Here is a 20,797-nt window from a genome sequence, read left to right as displayed (position 1 = left end):
ATATCCGAAGAAGGTCTTTAGATTAGACTGGTACCAATGTTAGCTTCCTGATTTTGATCAACGTTCCGTGCTTATGCAAGAGAATGTCTTATTCTTAGGAAATATACATTCAAGTGTTTTGAGATAAAAGTGCATTGTGTCTGCAATGTATTATCACACAATTTAGAAAAAGAAATGTATGTGCGTGTGTGTGTGTGTGTGCGTGCACGTGTGTGTGTGTAGGGGGGAGCAGATAAACAGAGAAAATGTGGTAAAATGTTAATATTTGTGGAATTGAGTAGAAAGATATTCAGAAATTATTTGAACTCATCTAGAAAAATGGTACAGATCAACCGGTATGCAAGGCAGAAATAGAGACACAGATGTAGAGAACAAATTTATGGACACCAAGGTGGGGGAAGCAGGGGTGTGGGTGGTGGTGGTGGGATGAATTGGGAGATTGGGGTTGACATATATACACTAATATGTATAAAGTAGGTAACTAATAAGAACCTGCTGTATAAAAAAAATAAAATTCAAAAAATAAGAAAAAAGAAATTATTTCTATTATTCTTACAGCTTTTCTTTTTCGTTGTTGTTTTTTAAAATTAATTAATTAATTAATTTTTGGCTGCATTGGGTCTTCGCTGCTGCGCGCAGGCTTTCTCTAGTTGCAGTGAGCGGGGGCTACTCTTCGTTGCAGTGCATGGGCTTCTCATTGTGGTGGCTTCTCTTGTTGCGGAGCACGGGCTCTAGGTGCGTGGGCTTCAGTAGTTGTGGCACGTGGGTTTCAGTAGTTGTGGCGCGGGGGCTTAGTTGCTCTGCGGCACGTGGGATCTTCCCAGACCAGGGCTCCAACCCGTGTCCCCTGCATTGGCAGGTGGATTCTTAACCACTGTGCCACCAGGGAAGTCCCAACTTTTCTTGAAGTCTGAATTTATGTCAAGCTAAAACTTAAATTTAAGAAGCTTAGAAGTGATCAATTAACCCACCAGAGAGATAGTGTAGACTAGAGGCCGGAGGGCCAACCGTTAGAAAATATTCACAGTTGATGCATGGGTTTACAAGAGGCAACGGGACAGGAGTATCAGGTACACACAGGCATTCCGGGAATGCTAACTGATGTTTTGATAAATTTCAAGTCAAAACTGGAGCCTCTTCCCAACAAACGACCTGTCTCCAATGACCCTCAAGCCCGGCTTAGTGTGGCGGACACCAGCTGGTCCACTGAACTCCCTCTAGGTCCGCGTTCAGAACCCAGACCATGAGGCAGAAAAACTGAGAATCAGAGGGCTCCTTTCCAGTAGAGCCAATTTGGAGAATGGATGGATGGATGGATGGGTGGATGGATGGATGGACAGTAGACATATGAGACTTAAGATATAAAAGGCTACTAAATACCCATGGTGAAAAAACTTATGTAAGTTAATGATGATTAGCAATATTATCTGTTTTAAATAATTTCAGCCCAGTCAGCAAAGAAAGCACTCTATAAAGTACAGTTCATCAGTGACCTACTAAAATGAGAACGTTTAACTTGAATAGTCTAGTTGTGTGCTTTCCAATATGGTAGCCACTGGCCACATGTGGCTACTGAGCGCTTGCAATGTGGTTAGTCTGAACTGAGATGTGCCGTAAGTGCAAACCATACACTGGAATGTGAGGACTTAGCATCATAAAACAAAAACTGTGTACAATATCTCAACATTTTTTGGACTGATTACATGCTGAAATCATAATTTTAGATAGATTGGGTTAAATAAAACATATTATTCAAGTTAATTTCATGTTTCTTTTTTACTTTTTTAATGTGGCCACTAGAAAATTTAAAATTGTATATGTGTGGCTCGTACTTATGGCTTGCATTATATTTCTAGTGGGCAGAACTGGCCTAGTTGATAAATGGTTTTACAAGTTTTTGCTCAGATCTTACCTTCGCTTCAAGGTCCTTGCTGGCCATCCTACTTAAAAGTGTACCCTTGAGGTAAAAGACTTATACTCTGAGAACTATAGAACATTGATAAATGAAATTGAAGATGATTCAAAGAAATTGAAAGATATCCTGTGCTCCTGGATTAGAAGAATTAACATTGTCAAAATGGCCAGACTACCCAAAGCAATCTACAGACTTAATGCCATCCCTATCAAATTACCCATGACATTTCTCACAGAACTGGAACACATAATCCTAAAATTTATACGGAACTGCAAAAGACCCAGAATTGACAAAGCAATCATGAGGGAAAAGAACAAAGCTGGAAGCATAACCCTCCCAGACTTCAGACAATACTACAAGGCTACAGTAATCAAAACAGTGTGGTATTGGCACAAAAACAAACACATAGATCAATGGAACAGAATAGAGCCCAGAAATAAACCCACACACCTATGGTCAATTAATTTTAGACAAAGGAGGCAAGACTATGCAATGGAGAAAAGACAGTCTCTTCAGCAAGAGGTGTTGGGAAAGCTGGACAGCCGCATGTAAATCAATGAAGTTAGAACACACCCTCACACCATACACAAAAAGAAACTCTCAAAATAGCTTAAAAACTTAAATATAAGACATGACACCATAAAACTCCTAGAAGAGAACATAGGCAGAACACTCTCTGACGTAAATCGCAACAATATTTTTTTGAATCTGTCTCCTAGAGTAATGGAAATAAAAGCAAAAATAAATAAATGGGACCTAATTAAACTAAAAGTTTTTGCACAGCAAACTACAAACAAAATGAATTGGAATGGGAGAAAATATTTGCAAGCAATGTGACCAACAAGGGATTAATCTCCAAAATATACAAACAGCTCATACAGCTCAGTATCAAAAAAAAAAACCCAATCAAAAAATGGACAGAAGACCTAAATAGACATCTCTCCAAAGAAGACACACAGATGGCAAACAGGCACATGAAAACATGCTCACTATTGCTAATTACTGGAGAAATGCAAGTCAAGAGTACAATGGGGTATCACCTCACACCGGCTAGAATGGCCATGATCAAAAAATCTACAAATAATAAATGCTGGAGAAGGTGTGGAGAAAAGGGAACCCTCCTACACTGTTGGTGGGAATGTAAATTGGTGTAGCCACTATGGAGAACAGTATGGAGGTTCCTTAAAAAACTACAAATAGAACTACCATATGACCCAGCAATCCCACTCCTGGGAATATGTCCAGAAAAGACAAGAACTCTAATTTGAAAAGATACATGCACCCCAATGTTCACAGCAGCACTGTTTACAATAGCCAAGACATGGAAAGAACCTAAGTGCCCACTGACAGATGAATAAATAAAGATGTGGTATATATACACAATGGAATATTACTCAGCCGTTAAGAAAAGAATGAAATATTGCCATTTGCAGCAACATGTGTGGACCTAGAGCTTATCATACTAAATAAGTCAGACAGAAAGACAAATATCGTGTGATATCACTTATATGTGGAATCTAGAAAAATGATACAGATGAACTTATTTGCAAAGCAGAAACAGGCTCACAGACATAGAAAACAAACTTAATGGTTACCAAATGGGAAAAGGGTGGGGGAAGGATAAGTTAGGAGTATGGGATTAGCAGATAAACTAACATATATAAAATAGACAAGCAACAAGTTTCTACTGTATAGCACAGACAACTATCTTCAATATCTTGTAATAAACTACAGTGGAAAAGCCTCTTTAAAAGAATAGTTGCTATACACCAGAAACTAACACAACATTGTAAATCAACTATACTTTAATAGAAAAAAAAATAAAGTACCTCCTAAGGAGAAAAAAAAAAGTGCACCCTTACGTGACGTCCCCCAACTCCCTTCCCTGATTTATTTTGCTTCAAGACACATTGCCTCAAACATACTATAGTTTTTACTTATTAATCTTGCCTATTGTTTGTCTCCCCCACTAGACTATCATCCACGAGGGTTTTTTCTGTTTTGTTCACTCTTGTATCCATGACACATCATTAATTGGCATAAGTTCTTTCACCTTGGGTATGTTTTTTCAATTTATTTATTTATTTGTTTTTATTTTTGGCTGCGTTGGATCTTCGCTGCTGTGCACGGGCCTTCTCTAGTTGCAGCGAGCAGTGCACGGGCTCCTCATTGTCGTAGCCTCTCCCGCCGCAGAGCACGGGCTCCAGGCGCACAGGCTTCAGCTGTTGGTCAAAGGCTGGTCGTAATGTCAAAGAAGGGACAAAAGGACTGTTCACTTCAAAAGAGACCTGCCTTTCTTTTGTTTAATTTCACAGGCCAAATGGTAAGTCAGCAACCCAAGAGCCTGGCCGAGCTTGCCGTCTGCAAGACGGTCTCTCCAACACCGTCTAGTTGGAATCTCCCACGATGCCATTGCACTGGGCGGGGCCAGCCTTCTCATATTTCACGGACTTGATTAAAATCCCGCAGCTGGTCAACAGGCACCAATGGCAAAGCGCACTGTTCTTCCCACCACAGCACAGCGTTTCTGCCCGTGTGGTAACCAGCGGTGACCCCGCAATCTGGCACAGCCCAAGGCACCATGCTGAGGTGTTCTTAACCTGTCTCGAAGGATCCCTGAGGGAACCATGAATGGGCTTCTAGAAGGATCTATGAGCCCCTGCAATTAGACACAACTTTGCATATAATTCGCAAAGAAGTCCGTGACCCACAAAAGGCACAGAGCTGCCCCTGCTCCAGAGAGACAGGAATCAGGAGACCAGCTAAGGTCGGCTTCCCTGAAACCAAGCTCAGAAGAGGCTTGGCAGCCAGGTGAGCCTGGCCGTGTTCCAATCTCATGGACAGAACCAGCTTTACGTGGGCATGATGCCACTTGGGGAGGGGGGGGGCCCAGAGGCCCTCCCTAACCCTTGAACCCCTCCTACCCGAGCACTGAAGAGCACATGCTCTCCAAGGCATGGCAAACCCTTACTTACCATAATTCAAGTCAGAGGTTCCAGATTCTCCCAAGTAAGGGAGTCACATTAAGACACACAGGGCTGAGGATGGTGCCTTTGCAGCTAAGGGCGAGGGGACAGGTCTAGGACCCAGGAAGGGAAAAATGGGGGGACTGAACCCAAACGAGTTTGCTCAGAATTTTGCAGAGGGCCAACCCCAAGGCATGACTGAAAAGGCCAGGCAGCCTGTCCTCAGCCATGGGGGGAACAAGGGCTGCAGACCTAGCCCTTTCTATCTGGGTCCCGCCTTGCAGAAAGGATGGGCTGAGGATACTAAGAGAAACAATGTCAGCATCTTGTTCTCGACTCCTGGGACAAAACGTGCTCGAAAAGGCAAAGTGCCTCTCCTTTGTGGGAGGAAACGAAGAGCAATCATGCTTCTGGGCTCCTGAGATAGGGGTGCGTGTGCGAGAGTGTACGAGTCTGGCTCTCCACAACTGCCGGGCCGGGAGGCAAAGCCCCACAACTGGCTCACCAGCTCGGCACTCTCATCCCACAAGTCTATTTCCGTGCACTTGGAAAGAGAAAGCAAAGGATGCCGCGAAGGCCTCCTGCCCGGCTCTGAGAAGCCAGACTTTCCAGCCACCCCGGGGTGGGAAACGGGCCTCTGACTGCCACAGTCGCTGCCGCTGTTTGGGGAAGGCTGCTGCTCTGGCGGGGGTGGGGCACAGGGAGGAGGAGGGAGAACAGCCTGCTTGGAGAATCCCTGTAGCTTAATCTTGCAATTTCACTGTCGCTGCGCTCTGAACGGGTTCTGCCTAGGGAGCAGGCCCTCGGGAGGCTCCAATTTGATAATGGCCTCACCTCTACTGAGGGTCCAGACCTCGCCACCTTGCCCTATTAGCGGGCAGGAAGCGCTTCCAGGCTGGCCTCCAGTGCAGGGCATTAGTCACGCTCCAAAGGCAACACACGGGCCACGTGTCGGGAGTACTGGCTGCCCCAGTGGGATTGATGTGGCGACACTCTCCCATATTTTCAGGGCTCGTTTTGAGGCCTGCGAGGACCACGATAATAATATACAATCATAGCATATAACCATAATACTCTGTACCCCATCGCTGGGGGGTCACTAGAAACAACCAGATCGTTCACTTTCATTCGAATGTCAGCACCATTATTTTAACACCAAGTGTGTCCGATTTGACTCCGTATCCCCCCCAGACGAATTGGAGAGCGGCGGCGAAAGGAAATGGCATACTTCTTTGAGCTTTTGTTACAACATGTTTGTGCAGCAAACTGCGAAGAAAATGTAGTAATTAGAGGTTAAATTAATCCTTGACAGACAAGCGGCTTAGGAACTCCCTCCGCCCCAAACCCAGCATAACGCACGCCAGTCTTTGAGAATTAGACACGCAAAGCGTGTGACGCCGGCAACTGCACCGAAACTACTCTCCCACTTAGAATTCCGAGGTCGGCGCTGCAACTTCCAGAGACAGATCTTGACACTGAGATCTCATTAAGAGCAAAGCCCAAACAACCGTCGCCACTGCCAACAAAGCCCACCCAGCCGAGCCCTCCAAGGGGCTGGCGGCCCAGCTCTCTGTCAGCAACTTGAAAACAAGACGTGACACACGCCTTTCGGAGGCACCAAAGCCTGAGCCCCAGTCTGATCCTTCATTTACAACCTCCGATTTCAACTGGTTCTAAGCGTTGGCTTCTGATGCCAGCATGCCCCTCCGCCATCCTAACGATGCTAAGCAAAGCACACACTGATCCAGGGCAAATCCCATTACCCCACAATTAAACCTGGTCCTTCTCCTCGCGCTGCATCTCCTGTCATACCTGCTCTTCCTCAAAAAGGGAAGCCCGCGTGCCCACAGCACGGGCGCCAAGTGGGCATTCCGGACCCAAGTACTTGACTGAGAGCAGGAGACCGGAGTTCTATCTCCTTAGGGCTCCCCTCACTGTGTCTCCTCAGGAAAGTCGGGCCCCCTCTCTGGGCCCTACTTTTTCTCTTGTAAAGTCACAGGGCTTTACTCCTGCAGCTTGAAAATTCTTTCAGCATCTGAGTATGTAGTGCCTTGGTTCGTCTATGCCCACTCTGTGCAGGAACTCGGGTCAGCTGGCTACTGGGCCCGCGAAAAGGAAGTCAAAGCTGGATCCTCTCCCCTCGCCCTCCATGTCACATGGGGGTTTCAGGTTCAAACGCTGAGCAAAACAGAAAAGCACTGTTAAGGATGGGGGAGGGGGACTCGGGACAACTGGACAGAGGACCTGAGATTGTCCCAATCATTCAGGGTGACCTGACTTGGTTTTTGTCCTGTCTCCAGTTCCCAAAGGCCCACACTTGCCCTCCAAAGAGGGGAGGCACCAGCCGGGGCCACCAGGCCCTTCTGACGCAGATGCCATTCACTATCTCAGGCCCCGCGGCGTCCAGTGGCTTCTTCTAGAATCAGCAGAACTGTGTCCCTGTGGCCTCGAGTCCAGGTATTTCCACAGGTGGAGGAAAGGGGGAAGCACGTGATGAAATCCCACGATCGGCCCCATCCTCCTCTGGGCCTCATGGAACAACCCTCAGCCTTAAGAAAGTGGCATTTCCCAAACCGCACTTGATGATTATTTACTGGGCAGAGCCAGCAGCAGGGCACACCGGGAGGGGAAGTGGCTGGGACCCCACTTCGAGGCTGGGACTGGGCTGTATGTAAAGGGGCACTGTGTGCGCCAGGGTCAGAGGGCAGCCGGGGCGGGACTTAAGCCCTGTCTCTGGAAGCCTTCACTCTGCAGAGCCCACAGTCAGCAAAGCCCCTCGCTATGCCTCACTCCGGGGGAGCTTTCTGGGCTGTGACAAATCTGATTGCTTTGGAAATCATGAAGAGGTCAGATTTTAGGTGGGGGGACTTGAGGCCCTAAGGAAACTGGAGAGGTTCTGTGAATGGGGAGAAGAAAGCAAGCAATGGGGTGGGGGAGGGAGGGAACCCAACTCTTTTTGCTTCCGTCCTCTCCCCCTGCAGAAAATGCTCCTGGGGCTTCAGTCGCCCAGGCTGGTCATTTGTGAGCAGGACCCCACTGGGACTGTGCATCGAACTCCTCCCAGGTAAACAGTGTTAACACAAGCCACGCCCCTCATCCCCACAGTGACCCGCCCCTGACTCGCTGCCCGAGGGCTCCCCGCTGTTCCTCCTTTGCTACATTTGCAGATGAAATGATGACACAGTGATGACAGAAACAAGTAATAAACACTGCCATAAAACCCCGTCAGGTTCACACAGATTTATGAAGTTTCTCTCTCAAAGTCTGGAAGATGTTTCAGGACTCAATGTCTGAAAAATCAGATTGTTCCAACTGAGCTTCGTGACGCTCCTTTCCTGCCGTACAGTTGACTGCTGCTGCCTAGGTTACGTCGGTGGCTGGCGTTGTGAGAGGTGTATGATGGGAATTGGTTTATTGTGCTGATCCATAGTAACTGACTCCTGTTCCCCCATCGTTTATCTCCCTCCCCAGCACATCTGGGTCGGTCTATTCACACTCTCAGCATTCTATCTGCTCCAACAAACACTCAGCCTCTTCTGCTTGGATAAGGAGATTTTTTAGTTACATCCATTATATGTGTATCAACATTTATGGCAGCAAGATAATTGCTAAAGAGCTCAGAGGATAAAAGGTCCTCCTTCATAATGTCTACCCCCCCCATCCGTTAAAAAAAAAATCAATATTAACATGAAGCAGGACAGTGGCAGATCCTTGCATGGCTGCTGCGTCCTCCAGGTTGGTAATGTGATTTTTAAAAAATACCCAGGTGGTCTAGGAAGAAAAGGTTCAGCAGTGAGTTCAGAGCCCATATACTCCAGTGGGGCACATGTGTGGAGAGGGAAGGCCTTTTTGTCCTTGAAACCTTTGCTGAATAACTGCAAAGCAGCAAATCTGTTCTATATTAGATGAGTCCTTTGGAAACATGCCAGTCTAATTTCAGAGAGTTTGGATCTCGTTATCTGGAAACCAACCCAATGATGAGAAGGCCTGCCGTCAGTAGGTCCTGAGACCACCGGATTAAGGGTACCGGACAGGAAGCCCTCAGGGTCGCTTCCCAGCCTCCACCATCCAGGCTTCTGGGTTAGATGTTCACATGGGTGAAAGATACAGAGAGGGAACAATTTCGACTTCCATGTTGTTTGGATTGACCTTCTGTCCTTTTTTCCTCCTCCCTCTTCTCGCTGCCCCTCAAAATCTCAGTCCCATTTCTTTATCTATCTAGCTGCTATCCCCGACAGCATTTCAGTTTCCCAGAAAATGACTATTTCATTCACAAATCACAGTATGTCAGAGCTGGAAGGGACTCGGACTCCGAGGTCGTGGTGGTAGAGGGACAAGGAGGGAGGACTGACTTGCCCAAGACCACTGTGCTAATTAGTTGGGAGACTGTTCTAGAACACAAGTTTCCCAGCTCCTAGGCTAATTATCTCTCTGATGCAGCGCTGCAGAAAGAAAAAATCAGAATCGTAAAAAAGTTTACTGCAGATAGGAAGCCCCCTTAAAGGAGGAGAGTGGTTCTACCGTCAGAAGGACCACTTGCCTAAGGTCAGTTTCTGCCCATTTCAGAAGCCTAAACAGACAGCAGTTGATTTCCTAGGGCTGATCTATTAACAGGTGCATTTTAAGCCTTTGGGTGATCCACTTAAAAGGGAAAAAATGATATTAAATGTGCTGGCTAAGCTTGACAAAATCCCTTTCCTTAGTGAAAAGAATCAACAACAGTAAATCTCCTACCTTAAGATGCAGTGAATGTATGGCCCCGCTCCCACCCAAGCAACAGGCTATTTTCTGGTTGAGTTTAAAAATTCAATGACGTTCCTGTTTCAACCCACACATCTGTGTCACTGTCAGCGTCAGTGGCAGGAAAACAGACGAAGTCACCCTTTGCTAATGATTTCCTAACATGGAATTTCCTCGTATCTCCTCAAGCCTTTCTTCTTCCAATGCCAAACTGTTTCCCCCCCCCCCCTTCTCAAACGCACTGTACTGAAGGAAAACTGAAAATGGTCACAGCCGGAAGAGGATGATTTTTAAGCAGATCTTATAAGGAAGAGCTGCAGCTCTTTGTGATATTTTTAAGGGGTGGGGAGAGAACTGCTAGTTTTTCTAAAGCCAGTACCAACAAAACAGAGACTTCCTCCTGGGCATCTGGGAATCTCTCAGCCTGGCTCTCTTTCCCCTTTCCCGCCTCCTTCCCAGGTTCCACTTTGGGCAACGTTAGTACATCAGTGTGGAAGGAAACACACTCAAACGCTGGAGGCACGAGTGGGGTGAGGCCAAGGCAGCCCTCAGGGCAGGGGACCAGCTTTGCAGAACTACCAAAGCACAAAGCAATATAGGAGCCCATCACGTTTCTCCTCTGGAGAATATCCTATTTAATATGCAAACTGGTCATCAAGAGCAAAGAGGGCTGTTACTTTAAGGGGAAGAAGCTGATTAGCTGCTCTGGCTGGCAGCAAACAGCTGGTCTGTCCGGCAGGTTCAAGGCCATTTCAGCTTCTCTCTTATGGAGGAACCATATGTTCCATCTCGCACATCAGCAGCTTTATTTTCCAATGATCGTGTTCCAGAAGGGAAGCACAAAGGGGGAGGAGAAGGTAGAGCCCACAGTTTACCCTTTGAGTACTTTCTTGTGGTTTTAGATGCAGTTGGGATGTGTGTGTTTCGAGGGTGGGGGGGAGTTAACGCTTCCTTCTGTTCCAAAGACCAGAGAACAAATGTTCGACCAGCACTTACGAATACCCTCCAGAGATCGGAGGAGAGCGGAGCAGGGGAAAGATATGTGAAAAGGCACACACACTGTGTCGCCGGGAGATTAAATGGGAAGAGGGGGTGGAGCTGGCGAGAGACCGGGAGGAATTTGACTTCGCTCAGGAGACCTACCAGTCGAGTTTGGGCCCCGCCCACTTCTCCTTATTTGTCAATTTTTCTTATTGTCAGTATTCCCCTTCCGAACAAACTTTACAAGTAGAGAGGCGGACCGGTCCGGGGGTCGGGGGCGGGGCCGGCCAGGCCGACAGGCTGGCTAAAGGTTACTCCAAACATTATGTTTAACATTCCTCCGCGCAAGTCCGAGTTCCCGCAAGTTTGGGGGGCAGGGCAGGTGTAAGGGATAGGGGCCGGCTGAATCCTCACTCCAGCTAGTGCCGGGAACCCGTGGGTCCCGGACACCCCCAAGTGCAGGGCCTTGGCTCTGTCAGAGGCGGTAGGCTGACGCACGTTCCGGAGGTGCATCCTCGTCCCTACCGCCTGCCCGAGCTACACGAACCTCGGAGGTGGCAGTTCCAACGCCCTCCCTCCGTGCAAACAAAGAGGCCCCGCGGAGCGTTTGAGCCCCTGTGTAGGGGGCTGGGGGTGGCAGGAGGGCGCGGGAGGAGGGAGGAGCGCAGCCGCGGGGTGGCGTTAGCCTCAGAGTCGCCGCCGTCGTCTCAGCCGTCGTCTTGGCCACCGGCAGGTGCGACAGCCGCCCTGAGTCTAGGCGGCGAGGGGCGCGGGCTGCAAAGCGAAACCGAGGAAAGAGCGCCCCCTATGCCCGCGCCCGGCGAGCGCAGCGGCGAGCGGCGTCTGCCCAACCCGCCGAGCGTGCGCCGCCTCTGGCCTCCGCGCCCGCCCGCTAGCCGAGCCGCCAGCCCAGCCGTCCGGGCCGCGGGGGCCCCGGGTGTCCACCGCCCGGCTGCCGGGCCCGCTGCAGGCGCCAGGAGCCGGGGGCTCCCCACGCCTTCTGGGGTTCCTGCGGAGGGGATTCGAGACCCAGCCTCCTCCCCACCGCCTACACTTGCCCTCCTGTCCCGGGCGGCTCGCCCCCGCCCCCTGCCTCTGCGTCCCTTTTCCCTTCCCTCTCTCCAGCCTCCAGGGAAACAAAGGGGCTTTTTATAAAGCGGATTGTCGGCGGCAGCAACGGCGGCGGGGGTGGGAGGGAGGGGAGAATCTATAAAGACAAGAAGAGGTGGAGTGGGGGAAGAAGCTGCGCGGCCTCCGGGAGCCCCGAGCGGCGGCGGCGGCGGCCGGGAAGCCCCAGCGGGAGCGAGGCCGACACCACCCGGCCCGTGGGCACCCGGGAGGCGGCCCACGCCTGCGGAGGGCTGGGCTGCCCCGCTGCGATGCTGCCCTCCGGCTTGCCGCAGCCTGGGAACGGGATCGCCCGGCCGCGGGGCCCGGGCCGGCGGGGGCGGCGCGATCCCCGCGGGGGTCTCCCCCGGGAGACTCGGGCCCTCTTCCCAACCAACTCTTTCGAAATTGCTCAGGCTCGGGGAGACTTTGCGTCTTTGTTCCAGCGCGGCCGCCTCTCGTACGCCCAGCTCGCTCGCCCTCACAATGTCCCGGAGCTGGCCTTGGTTGGCTACCCGCAAAGGGCACGTTCGCCGTGGGGACGGCGCCCTGGGGCCGGGGGGGGGGGGGAGAATTCCTCCTGCTGCCAAAAAACGACAAGCCACCCCAGCAAGTGGAGTCGCTTCTCTCCACCTCCCTCAGCCATCCTGTGCTCCCGCCCGCGCACACACTCCCACCCACACTCGGGGTGTCCCGCTCGGCCGCACCCAGCTGCAGAAGCGCGGCGGGGCGAAGCCCCCGGCCCGAAGTGCGTCTGTTTGCTCAGGTTCCGACGACTTCAGGGCAGTTTTCTGCAAGCTAATCCTATTAGTGTCTGCTCAGTCCGAATTTAATCACGGATCAAAATCAGACCGTATGGCCAGCTTTCCAAGCGGCTTCGGACACGCTGCATCGGGACGGAGCCTGGCCGAGCCAACTGGCCGTGAAAAGTATTTGGCGGCGCTCCGGGGGGCTTCCCGCCCGCCCTCGCTGGCGCCGGGCGCCGGGCGCCGGGCTGTGCTGCCGCTCCGAGGCCTGGGAGCTCGGGGCGCGGGGGCGCTGGGAGCTCCGGGCAGGAGCCCAGTCGGGGCTGCCTCGAGCCGCCAGCTCTGCTCAGGGCTGCTCTCCAGAGAATTTGGCAGGGGAGGGAGCGAAAGGCGGCGGGCTCGGCGCGCGCACACTCCACACTCCCGCTCGGTGGCGGCAAACTGGGTACGGGTGGGGTTGGGGGAAATCCTGCTCCCAGCGCCCACTGCCGACTGGCCCGAGCTCTGGGAGCCGGTATGCGAAGGCAGCGTCGCCGGTGGCATCCGGGCTGCGAGCGGCCCGGGGTGCGCCGGGTCGGAGCGGGAGCCTCCCGGTAGCCCGGCGCGGCCGGGGGAGCCCTCGTGGCCCGCGCCCCTCTGCCTTCCCTTCTCGGTACTCGACTGCCCCTACCCGATTCCAGACGCCCGGCGGGCGCCGGGGTGCAGGCACAGGCCACAGTCCCGGGCGATGCGAGCTGCGCTGAGCTCGGCCCAGCCAGTCCGAGAAGGGGGCGACCACGCGCAGCGCCAGGTGGGCCGTGTGCTCGGAGCAAACTTCGGGGTCCCCCGGCTCTCAGTATCCCCGGGCCCCCGCTTCTCCGCGACGGGGACCACAAGTGCGGGCCACAAGTGCAGCCCGGCGCCCCCAGAGCAGTCGGACCTCCCGCGCCCGCCCTCAGCCTTACCGTGCTGCGGAGCTCCCGCGGCGGCGGCGGGGGCAATGCCCGAGGGGCGGGCGGCCACCGGCGCGGGCAGTCTGGCCTCCGGCGCCCGCCGAGCGGCCCGGCCCGATTGCAGATCACCTCTGGCTAGCGGCCGGTGCCCCCGCGCCCGCCCGCCTCCGGCCGCTTCAGCTCGCAGCCAAGTTCATGCCGGCGGCGCTGCAGCGGCGGCCTCAATCTGCTCGCTCCATTCCCACCGCCCGGCTCCGCGCCGCGCGCCCGGAAGGTGGAGTTTCGGGGGTTTAAGTTACTGATAGGCATTTCTCACTGCTGTGTCACTCGGGGAGGAGGAGACACGCACGCCGCACACTCACACACCCTCACACTCGCGGCGACGAGCGGCTCTGGCCTTAAAGGGGAAGCCACGCCGCCCCGCCCGCGACCCCGCCGGCCCCGAGCCCCGAAACGCCGAGTTTCCAGGCCCGGAGGGGGCCGGGGTTAGCAGAAGCGCGGCGGCCGCCCGAGGGGCCTACCGGGCCCTCCGGCCACTCTTTGGAAAGGAAAGCGGCCGCAGGCTGGCTTCGCCGCGGTTGCCTCGTTTCTCCACTCAACTCGAGCCGGGGCAGCCGGGCAGCAGCGGGAGGGAAGGAAGGGGCACGCGCACACTCACCTCGGTGGCTCCGCACGCAGCGGGAGGCGGTCGGTGCCTTAGGTGGCAGGTGGCCCGCCTAGACGGTGCGCTGCTGGCGAGAGGCGACAGCGGGGTGGCCGTGCGCCCCCGGGCACGAGCGGATGGAGCTCGCCCGAGGGCGGCAGGCGGAGCCCCGCGCGCTCGGGAAGCCGGCTCACGGCAGGTAGACTTCCCGCTTCTGGGCCGAGCGAGCTGGTGAGCGCGCCCCTGACGGACGCGGAACGAGCAGGGAGAGCGGGAGAGCCAGCACTCACCGGCGACAGGGCCGGAGAGCGCTCCAGACGGACCGAGACCGAGGGAGACGAGAGACAGGGAGAGACCGAATCCCCGAGAGGCCCTGGCGAGAGAAAGAGAATGAGAGAGATGGCAGCTCCCCGAAGGGCCCCCGATCGTCATCCGGACCGGGGTGTCAGCGTCAAGTAGCCATTTCCATCCCCCCCTCCCCCTTTTCCCGTCCTCGGCAGAGACCGACCTCGAGCAGCGGCCCGGCCTCCTCCCCCTCGCCCCGGAAGGGTGCTCACCTTCCGCGGACGGCTGCGGGCAGAGGAGCGCCGGTCTCACGGCCGCCGCGTCTGCCCGCTGGCTCCCGCCCAGACGGCCAAGGCGACCCGCTGTGACGGCAGTGGGGACCAGGGCTCTCAGGTGGCGACTGCCGAACTGCACCCGCCCCGCTCCTGGCCTAGCGGCCCCCCTCCGCCCGGCGGGCCCCCGCCCCCTCCTCCTCCTTGCATTCCTCCGCCCCCGCCCCCGCCCAGGTGCGGACCTTGTCTGTGCCGCCCGCCGAGGAGCCCGGGCGCGCCAGCCAGTCTCCCGCCTCTCTGGCCTCGGGCCGGCGGAGCCCCCGCGGGAGCTGGGCCGGCCTGGCCTCTCGCAGCGCGGGGTTATCCCGGGGCAGACACCTGCGGCTTCTGCAGGAACACGGGTTCCTCGTGAGCTGCCCGGCGGCGAGCCGGAGCGCGCCGCCCTCCCTCTGCCCGGGCGCGGAGGCCGGTGGCTCCTCTCCCCGTCTCCCCGGGGGCTGGCTCGCGCCCCTCCTCCGGGGTCCCCAACCGGGCTGCGTTTCCTAACCTGCACTTCCCGGGCGGCGGCAGGGAGCGAGCTCAGTTCGCGGACGCCGCGTCCGGTCCGACAGCAGCAGCGCCGAGCGCAGCAGCCCCAGAGCGGGCTCTGGGCTCCCGCCTGCACCTCTGAGGAGCGACCTGTCACCAGCACATCTGGTCACACTCGGCCGAGTTGCGGGCCGGGAATAAAGGGGTGGGCCAACCGCCCACGCGGCCCCTCCTTCCCTCCACGCCCACGCCCTCGGCCCGCGGGAAGCGCGGGGCCCCCTCCCAGAACCGAGCGAAGTCCTTTCGTGGGCTGCGTAGGCGCGACGGAGCCGGGCGCTTGCCTCTGAGCGTTTGCCCAAGTTTCCTGACTGAGGAGCGGCGTCCGGGCCCCACCGTGGGGCACAGGTGTCGGACTCCTGCTCCGCGGCCCCGGTAGCGGGGCGAGCGCGGCCCAGCGGGCGCGGCGGGGGTCCGCGGCTCAGCGGGGCTGCTGGGTAGGAATCCACCTTGGCCGGGCCCAGCCGGGGCTGCCCTGGAGAAGGCCAGCGGCCAGGAGAGGGTATTGCTCTCCGGTGACTGAGCTGATCGCAGCCCTCACCTTCACTCCCGACAAGGCCGCGATGGAGTCCCCGTCCCCGGCCTGTTGGGCTACTGCGGGGAGGGGGGTGGTCATCCTAGAGCGAGTTCGTGTCGGCCGGCTTCCCGCGGGCCGAGGGCGAGTTCATGTCTTGAAGAGAATCGGATTAAACAAAACGGAACCAGGAATAACTGTGTCTATTACCGAGCATGGCCCAGTGCTTTTAAAATTTGATTCCCGCCCGCCTCAAAGTGCGGTGGAAAATGGGGATCTGTTCCCAGAAACCTTCACTCCACCCTCATGTCCCTTCCCGTCTGCTTCCCCAGCGGAGCGGGTGATGCCCACTCCCCCCGTGGGTCCTGGGAGCCTGTGAGATCACAGCCGCACCTGTGCCAGAGGATGAACGGCCCGTTTCGCACCACCACCTGGATGGCTGCCGGACATCTTGAGCCGCACGCAGCCTGAGCTGAGCTCCTGAACATTTCTGAAACCGGCTTCTCCCATGGCCTGCCACCCGAGTCCATGACGCTCCGTCCTGCAAATTGCCCAGGCTGAATTCTCTCATTTTTTTTTTTCTCTTTTGCTCACACCCCACATCCAGAGAAGCAGACAGTTCTGTTGTCTCCATCCTCAAGATGCATCCACACTCCCAGCCTTCTCCCCCGCCCCCCCCCCCACACGTCCACTGCTACCCTCTGGGCTCAGCCATCAGCATCTCCTACCTGGATTATTCCAGTAGCCACCTAACAGGTTGCCATTTCCTACCTCCCTCATCCTCCCTCCCCACCCCAGTAAGGTCTCTGTTCTCTGAGCACCTGCAGCAGCTCCTCTGTAAACTAAAGTGCTTCTGGTGGCCTAGCAGACATGCCCCCATCCCCACACCTGGATGACATCATCATCCTTCTTGCCCTCGCTCTCACCCTGCTCCAGGCCTCCTGACTCTTCCTCAACACACCAGGCACATCCCTCCTTAGGGCCTTTGCACTGGCTGTTCCCTCTGTTGGAATGCACTTTCCCAGATATCCACTGGGCCAGCTCCCTCATTTCCTTTCATCTTGACACAACCGTCACCTGGCCAACCTATGTAACAATTCAAAGCCCCACACCCATCTCTGGCGCTTCCTCTCCCCTTCCCTGCTTTGTTTTCTCTTTAGTACTTAATGCTAGCTGACCTCCTCTATAGGTTAGATCCCAAGAGGGCCTCGATCAGTGTCTGTTTTGCTCACTGCTGTATTCCTAGCTCCTGGCACGGTACCTGGCAGGGAATATCTGCTCACTGAATGTTAGTAGAATTCTATTTTCCTGGAAGTTTTCAGGAAACTCTGGGGGCCACAGGATTGTACACATACGCTGGGGAAGGGGCCCATAGCTGTCATTACATTTTCAGGAGGTTCGTGGTGTCCTTAAGAAGGATGGAGGTCAGGCAAAGAGCTTTGCATTCATGTGATGAAACCAGTCTCAGGTCATGTCACCAAGGGGCACTGTGGCCCAGATGCGTTGGGATTCTTTCAGTTACTGCTGGAAACAGAGGTTCCCTTCTAGTTGTCACCTTGGGTATTCCAAGTTTGATGGAGAAATGGGAGAGGAGGCCAGAGACAGTGAGGGTGAGGGCTTTGTTCTCAGTGAGTAGACTGGCTGTGAGACCCTTTTGTCACTCCAAATGTGGACCGGGTCTGGCGCTAACAGCTCCCTCCATGGATCAAGGTGTACCATGTACTTTACCCACATGAGTCCATGTACCCATTGTGGTGTTAGCCATTGTCATCTCCGAGTTCTCGATGAGGAAATGGGAGGCTTGGAGAGGCTAAGGGGCATGTCCTGGGTCAAGCAGCTGGAGAGTGGCCGAGCAGTAAGCAACTGGGCCTCAAAGCTTGGGCTGCTTCCACAGCGGCTCCAGGCAAGGAAAGGAATCCCACAGGTTCTCCAGGGGCTGCCCTTCTCCTGGGGGAATCTCCTGGCCCTTTTGGTGCCCAGCTGCCAATCAAAGGCTTGGGCTTGGGCTATGGGGGTCCAGTGTGGGCCCTGCCTTTGGTCTGACCCAAACCTGGAGCTCAAGAGATATGAAAACAGTCCGCAGCCACCTGTCATTCATGGGCATGGTCCTGTGAACATACACGAAGTTTTCCCAAGTTTATGTGACCGATGTTGGGACCTTAACTGGGCAGCTTCTGGAGTTCTGTGTGCGGCACAGGTCGGGGCCCATGGAGAGCAGGCACGCGGACTGCCAGTAAGAAACACACACCCAGCTGCACCGTTCATCGCACACCCTTGTCCAAAGCCTCCTGTGGCTCCCTACTGCCCACAGCTCTAAATCCCAACTCCTCAGCCTGGTGTTCCACAGGTGGCCCCAGCCTCCGTGTCCAGGTTCATCTCCTGGTGTTTCCACACGTGCTTCTGGGCCTCCTGCCCGGCTGGACTGTTGATTGGACATCGAACAACTCTGGTTCTTCTGGCCTCTCTACCTTTGCTTATGTACTTCCCACGCCTAGAATGCCAGCTGTCCTGTCAAAATCCCACCTGACTTTCGGGGCTCATCTCAAAAGGCTCCTCCTCCGTGAAGCCTGGCCCAAGTTGCAGCAGGCACTGGTGCCCTCCCTCGCTCCGCCAGCCACGAGCCTGTCTGTACCTCTCTGACTCTGCAGGCCTTTGCCCTAAGCTCTTCCCGTTTCACTATTTTACCAGAGACGTTTGGGGTTCCCCCAAAGCTTCCCTGAAGAACTCACTGCTGACCCATGGCTGGGGCAAAGGGGGGTTCAGGGTGCCCTCCAAATGACGGAATCTGGACCCAGAGGGAAGAAGTGGGGTGACGCACGTTGCAGGGCTCGCCACAACACCTGACGTTTCCCACCCGTCTCCCAGCTGCTGCGCACGTGCAGAGGCTGTTGGCTGTGCCCACCTGGAGGTCACCCCTCCACCTGCTCCTCCGGCCTCTCCCCTGGCTCCTGGCCCCCTGCAGCTATGCGCCCCCCCCCTCTTCCCACCATGCAGAGGCCACACCCCACAGCCCAGGCTCTGAGCCCTAGGCTCCTGGAGCATCCGCTCAGGGCTTCTTAACTCCTCCGCTGCATAGAGTCCTAAGCCTGATGACCAGTGTTTTCTGACCCCAGCAGACTGGAGGCCACAAGCAACAGGCACCTGGACAGACAAATGCCCGTGGGGAGTCCCAGGGTGGTGACTGGCCCACGCGGAGGAAGTACAACTTGACCTGGAAGGCTGTGCCGTAAGGATCTGCTATCTCCCAGCTGTATAAGCTTCTGAGCCTTGGGTGTCTGCTTTGTCAAATGGGGTCATAGTGGGACCTGCCTTACTGGGGTGCAGTCAGAGTTGCAACCCTCTCTGTACGGGACCACCCTTGGCAGGGCGCCTGGCCCATAGGATGTTTGTCCTCAGAGAAGAGGCTACTGTTATGTACCCCAAACACCCCCAAAGACAGGAGGCAGGTATTGAATGAAAGATGTTGACTTTCAGGTGAAACGTGTTAGGATGAAAGCCCAGGCCTGCACATGGGTCGGAACCCTGTATGACACTGGGCAAACGGTGAGTGTTTTGATATGTCTGGCAAAGGGTGATTCTGTGCCAGGTGAGGAGCCAGATTGGGGCACTTGCGGAGCACACGTGGCATTTTGCCCTGGGGGGGTGGACGAGAGCCACTGGGAAATCATTTTGAGTTGAAGTGTTATTTCGAGTTGAATTATTTCTCTTCACCATGTTCTGAAACAATTTTAATTTTCTCAGGGACGATGGTGGCGGTAGGAATTTTTAAGACTCACAATGGAAACAAATGGGAAATTGTTAAAATATTGATTGTAATTTCCTGGTGACCTCAGTGTTTAAAAAATAGGAACCTTTAAGAAAAAAGCCCTCATTAGCAAACGAGCAGTTAATTAAAGGGCTGTAGAATGCCTTGCATTGATTTCACCATGAAACCAGAAAGCCGTGGCCACAAGTCAATTTTTCCCCTGCAGCTCCCTGCTTACCATAAATGCCACTTCCAGAATGCCACAGGTAACATCATCAAAGCATAGATAAGGACGGGAAATGGTTATTGAAACAGAGATGGAGAAATAATTTAGGGAATTAACGTAAATCCAGATGGCTGCCAGTTTTCCTCTTGCACCATACACACAACTGAAAGACATTGTCAGAGCTTTTACATAGAAAAAAGTATGCAGATGGCTTGCTAATTATTACTCTTTATGCAATGACATTTTTTTCCAATAGCACAGGCACGACTCGGGCCCCACATGGGAAGAGGCCCCATCCACTATTCTAGGACCCTTCAGACCATTTGCAATTTTGTGATTAGGGAAAAAACACACACACACAACAAAACCCAGGCCTGTGGCTGTCCTAGCAACCAGCTAGGCTACTGCTGCACCATCACTACAACCTTTCAGAAGGTTAATATGACGTAACACCAGGGAACCAGCCGGAGCCCAGCATCGAGCAGGCATGCTATCCAGGCAGACGTCAGCGGGGGTGGGGTGGGGGTGGGGGACAAAAAACGGACAACGTGTTCCCGCTGTTCTACGTTTGGAAACACGATCATCTTAACAATAAAAGCAGCCCAAACTCTGGGTACACCAGTCCCTGTGCTTCACATCGTGGGCTCAGTGAAGCCTCATAAGAACTAATTTCAGAGTTGAGCAAACTGAGGCTCAGAGACGTTCAGCAACTTGTCTGAGATCACACAGCTACTCACCGGTGAAACCGAGATCCGAATGTCCTAGGTGGCCTGGGACCCAGCAGCCTCCACAAAATCCCATTAAGACAAAGCTCACCAGGGGATTGGGAAGGAACACGCACTTCTTCGCATGTTACCAGCTCTGAGCCCGGCGCTTTGGCGCTTTGCTAGTTGGCTGGCTTGCGCCAGCTCGTGAGAAAGGACTGCTACATCTTTAGCGATTTTATGAACTTGTTGATGACTCTTGGTAGCTTGAAATTGGCCGTGGTGGGAGTAGCTACACCACAGAAATGGGCAAATGCCGCAAATCAGGGACACTTACCAACATTCCATTGCATGCGGGCATCAGAGCCAGACCGCCCGGTTCAAATCCCGGGCCCACTGCTTACTGTGCGGCCTGGGGCAAGTTTCCTAGTCTGCA

General features: G+C 54.4%; 1 protein-coding gene across 6 annotated transcripts in view; it reads right to left on the bottom strand.

The window, feature by feature from the left end:
* Positions 1 to 15,541, bottom strand: part of MAMLD1 (mastermind like domain containing 1) — a 115,958-nt gene extending 100,417 nt beyond the window's left edge. For 2 of the 6 annotated variants that reach the window (XM_079909694.1, XM_079909701.1), the window contains exons 1-2: positions 15,135 to 15,541; positions 14,046 to 14,403 (exon numbers count right to left, since the gene is read on the bottom strand). The gene's annotated coding sequence lies outside the window, so the exon portion shown is untranslated. Of the gene's footprint in view, positions 1 to 13,399; positions 13,624 to 14,045; positions 14,404 to 14,538; positions 14,550 to 14,587; positions 14,713 to 15,134 lie in introns of those variants that run through there. The other 4 variants (XM_079909697.1, XM_079909691.1, XM_079909695.1 and 1 more) reach the window with 3 other exon arrangements.
* Positions 15,542 to 20,797: the final 5,256 nt, after the last annotated feature.

This window comes from Stenella coeruleoalba (assembly GCF_951394435.1).
Source record: "Stenella coeruleoalba genome assembly, chromosome: X".
Classification (NCBI taxonomy): domain Eukaryota; kingdom Metazoa; phylum Chordata; class Mammalia; order Artiodactyla; family Delphinidae; genus Stenella; species Stenella coeruleoalba.
Note: the sequence above shows the minus strand (reverse complement) of the source record. Positions and strands in the feature narration are given on the sequence as shown.